Source organism: Bos taurus, chromosome 5, assembly GCF_002263795.3.
Source record: "Bos taurus isolate L1 Dominette 01449 registration number 42190680 breed Hereford chromosome 5, ARS-UCD2.0, whole genome shotgun sequence".
In the NCBI taxonomy this organism is placed as follows: Eukaryota; Metazoa; Chordata; class Mammalia; order Artiodactyla; family Bovidae; genus Bos; species Bos taurus.
In genome coordinates this window covers 45,251,073-45,255,944 of record NC_037332.1, presented here as the reverse complement: position 1 = coordinate 45,255,944, position 4,872 = coordinate 45,251,073, and the positions used below count along the sequence as shown (strand labels likewise).

The following is a 4,872-nucleotide window of genomic DNA, read 5'->3' as shown; positions in this document are numbered from 1 at the left end:
GCCAGGATCAAATATATTTTGTCCATTGGTTTATACTGTGGTCCTCTAGATATGATCCTAGAACAGATATGATGATCTTGTACAAAGGTACCAATTTGTTGGTACATATTCACCTGCGTCTTAGCAACGTGGGTAATAAAAAATTCCCTGGGACTATTAGATACCCAGTTTATCCAGTTCTGGATTTATCTCTCATTCTTCAGGATTTTGAATTGATTTTGAAAAACTGGTGGTGTTGGACATTTATGAAATGTAAGGCTGGGATCTTAAATTTCTTTGATATTCTACTAAAAGCATTATTTTCCTCTGCCAGCCTCTTAAATTAGCATTATTTTGAAGTCTAGCCAGTTCAAAGACTGCAAAATCAACTATGATTTTTAGTGTTTACTGCATCACATTTCCACATACCTCTCCACGAAGTAGCTTAAGACAGTTGCTTCCCGTCAGTGACGAGGGTATCACAAAGTAGTGATTCTGCCCATAAAGTAGCTGGTTTAACCAAGTTGCCATGAGGAGCTTTCTAATCCCTTCAGAGATTTCAAAAAACCATCTAAATCTGTGAGCATCTAAAAAATTCCTAACACTTATTCTGAGAGGTTGTTCTTTGCCTCCACTCGGGTCCACACAAGTTATCTCGTGTTCTACTCAGTTGACACAACCCAATCCTTACTTTATACGTGATTCTATTTTTTAAAAAGACTTGCATCAAATATTTAATCAGTTTAGTCATTTCAGCGAAGCTGTGTCCGGGAGGGAGGCAAGGAAGAGTCACGTGAGCAGAGGAGAGCGACTCTCGGCCCTCTTGGTGGCTGCGGCCCCTCCCCTGTCTCTTCTGACGCTGCGCTGGGAACTTATGCCAAATTGCTCCCTTTGTCTCAGAAACATTCCGCCCACACCCTAGCCCCTCCGGGGCTCTCTCCTACTCTCCCAGCTCTTATCAGGGTATTTTTCAAAGTAAATCCATTTCCCTTTCTAGGGGGAATTCTGGTGCCAACTATTAAAATAACCTTCCTCTGCTTTGTTACACGTGATGCACCACTTTTCATCTTGGGGCCGCTTGGGATGGACAGCAGGAGGTTCCGTGTACTTTAGAGCTTGGTAAGCCTGACTTTTACCAAAAATAAAGAAGTTTAAAAACAAAGTGGAGCCACGGGGAGGGCTGCTTAGAGGGGAGGAACTAACAAGTGGTTTTCTACATTTGCTCAAAGGGGAGGCTGCTGATCTGTGAAGTTTGTCACCGCTGGCTTCCAAAGCTAAGTTACATAAAAAGAGCAGACCTTTTCACTTTCTATAGAGTTGTATTTTGGTGCAAACTGATCACGCATAATGAGCTTTTGATGCATTTCAAGTTGCTTGGTGTAATCATAGGGTTTTGCGTCTTCTGATCCTCCCCTCTTAATGGAGGGATTGCCACACACCAGATGACATCACGAATTCCTTAGTTTCATTAGAAACAGCCCCTGCTCTGTCCACTTAGGTTAGGTTGTGAGAATTGCTTTTCTAAAGGAAATACATTTATCTGAAAGCCACAGAAAGTTTCTAAATATAGGGTAGCTTTCAGAAACAGCAGTAGCTAGTGCCTTCAGGATACTTTATTTATATGGTTAATGAAATTTGATTCCTTTGAAATTGACAAGTAAATGTAAGTGAAAGGAAAACTCAGTTTTTATGGAAACATTTCATGGGGCTCTTCCTTTTCACATCATTACATGTTCCTTGGCTCAGTTGTTAATGGACATGTAAACTGCTTCATGCAATTGAATGGAATATAATTTTCAGTTAATTTGGGGGTGTGGTTATTATTCAAATATTTATGCATAATTATTACAAACAAATGCCCATAGAATTAATTTATCTGGACCTATATATCCATATTCAAGCCTCCCTCTATTCTTTTTTGATCCCTGCTTGGTAATTTCTTTTTTGACTCACTTTAATCTTGTTTTTCCATCACATTGTTTCTTAATAAGACAGTTCTTGCCATCTTTCTGTAATGAAATGCTGTTCATGGAGCTTGATCTGTACAACCTAAATGATTTTTGCAGTCAGTACCACAGAAATATTTGTCTCAGACAGACAGTGAATGATTGTCCTGTTTCTTAAGCAGTTCTCCTTTGCAAATATCCAATTTACAAAGCTTTTCAAAGATATTAATAATAATAGCGATGAGCCTCCTAATCAATTTTCCTCTGTCTCTGACCATCTCGTGGAAAAGCAGGTGACAAGAATGTAACCCAGAAGAAACAGAAATGACTGTTTTCTCAGCCAAGCTGTTTAGAACATCAACTGTCTGGTTTCCACAACTGCGAATCTCTTCATATGCCCAGGACCCCTACCAGCTCCATAAAAATCAGGCTCCCAGGGAAGACCACAGAACAGTAGGATCCAATCTAAGTGTGGGTTCAAAAAAATAGGGTGATGTTTAGATGTGAAGGATATGCTTTTGAGAAATATACCATGAATTTAAGAGCATTCAAATACTCTTTCTAACACTGGACAATACCTGCAAAGAGAACATGCAGATTATAACAGGCGTATTTTCAGGAAGCTGGAGGGCTGATTGCAACTCATATCTTGTTAAATGTGGATTCCATTCACATTGTGGATGTAACAGTGTATGGATATCGTGAGAAAAGATGATTAAGGAAGACAATTTAGGTGATACAAACAAACCTTATTTAACACTTCATAAAGTGGACAGTTTCTATCCCAAGAAGTGCAAAAAGGGGCAGAAGGCAGGAAGCTCTGATAGGATAAAGAAAAAAGAACAAGGAAAGACAAATAGAAAATATCTGATTGGCTGGAGCCTCATAGTCTGTCTTGTTTGGACAGAAAGGCCCAGACTTGGGTTGGCGTCTGGGGACTGATTGACTGGACATCCTGCATTTCTGGTCCAGAGGAACATTTACAAGGATGTTATCTCCATTTCTGTTTGCTGAGGTGACATCCAGGTAGAAGCAGCTTCATCTTGCGCCTAGAAATTTGTTTCATCACAACCTGGAAATACAAGGAATGTCATTATCCCCGTTTGCTGATGAGAAAACTGAGATGGGTTAAAAACTGCACCAAGGCCAGCGGCAACTACTGAGCGCACGCGCCCCAGCTGCTGAAACCCGAGTGCCTTAGAGCCCGTTCTCCACAACCAGAGAAGTCAGTGCAATGAGAAGCCTGCCTACCGAAACTAGAGGGTAACCTCCGCACACCTCGCGCTGCCAAAAATAGATAACTGCATCAAGGCCAGAAGAAAGTGCTGAAGTCGAGGTCCAAACTCTGAGTCTGCTGCCAGGGATCCCACCCGAGTCCTTCTGCTCCTGATCAGGATCATGACAGGGAGACAGAATAGGCCTGGGGCCTTCCAGGAAAGGGGGAGTCCATTACATAAAGTAGAAAAGCTTTGCAAAGCTTGGAATGCTTCTTCTTTCTCTCCCCAACTTCCCCTAACCCCCCCAACCCAATACACACAGAATGTCCATTCACTTGAACTGAGAAAACTAAAAGTGTTATTCAGAAAAAAAAAGAAACCAAAAAATCAAAAGATGAGAGAAAAACATTTCCCTTTGCCCGGTCTCACCTCTAAACATCAGCTCCCTGTTTATTTCAAGTGAGAAGTTTGGGGGCTGAATTATTCCGATCATTGCTTAGATTTGCCCCTTTACTCATGTAATCAAATCGTCCCTCCAGACTCACTCTGACAACTTTCATAAGGAAAATGAGCTCCATGGAGTAATGACTACATTAATCATACTCATTTTATTCCATGTTCTAAAAATGTTGAGAGTTTATTTCCAACCATGGTCCCCAATTTTATGGGCAAAGTTCCCAGCATCATCAGTGGGGGCAAGTTTCACCCATCAAGTCTAACAGCTGGACTTATAGGAAAACTTCACTTGTACGAAAACTTCAATACCCAAATGCATTAAGGTTTTTCAAAGATTTAAATCCTGATTAGGTAAATTGGTAACACAGAGAAGAATATTAGATCTCTTTCAGTCACTTCCATTCCCAGATTGTTACTGTAGTCATTTATGATTTTTAGGTTGACTCAGATGGAGACACACAGATAACTAGTTAATGCAAACATTAATAACCCCACGTGATTAAAAAATAAAGAGAAATAAGATACGAGAAGAAATTAGCCCTAACGACAGAAAATAATACAAGTAAACAAAGCAAGCCTCAACCTCCACACACCCCAGCCTCACTGATTTCCGCTTTCTGAACATATGCACACTTCCGCTAAAAACAAAGTCCAGACCAGTGCTACATCTTAACAACTTCCTACCTTCCTCTTTCACGCCCCTGCTCCCTTCAGCAGTGAGCAACTCCACTGGGTGGTCTAGGTCTCAGCAGCATTTGTAGATTTGTAGTTCAAAATTTTTTTTCTAAGAGCTGAGGAAGAGACTAACAGATGTTCTCTGGTGGCCCTTGCCCTGGCTCTTAAAGGGACACCTCCAAACAGGGCAAGGAGCAGACCCTTTTAGACTCTGTGGGAGCCGAGACTGCACAGCCACACAGCCTCAGATCAGCATTTAGATCTGGACTCACACATCCTATATAACCCTGAGTACAGTAGTGAAATCCCTTTGACTTCAGTTACCTTATAAATAAAACACACTTACCCTACCAGGGCTTTCATCTGAATTAAATAAACTTTGTTTGAAAAGCAAAGTATCGGAAGCAGAGCGGCATTCACCAGCCTCTATTTGTGCATCTTTCTGCCCACCCCCACCCCGTAAATGCCCACAGCTTCCTATGATATATAATGATATCAAGGAGTCTTTCCTCTTTAGGTCACATTACCTTTTCTGGGTTTTTCCTGCTCTCTCTCCTTCCATTCTGTCAAAATGACTTATCCTCATGCTCCCAGAAAAT

The 4,872-nt window shown here is 41.1% G+C and overlaps 1 long non-coding RNA gene across 1 annotated transcript; it reads left to right on the top strand.

Annotated features, from left to right (window-relative positions):
* The first annotated feature begins 414 nt into the window (after positions 1-414).
* Positions 415-4,655, top strand: LOC104972428 (uncharacterized). The gene is made up of 2 exons (XR_806694.4): positions 415-1,098; positions 2,219-4,655. It is a non-coding gene; the product is annotated as an uncharacterized lncRNA (long non-coding RNA).
* The last annotated feature ends 217 nt before the right edge of the window (positions 4,656-4,872 follow it).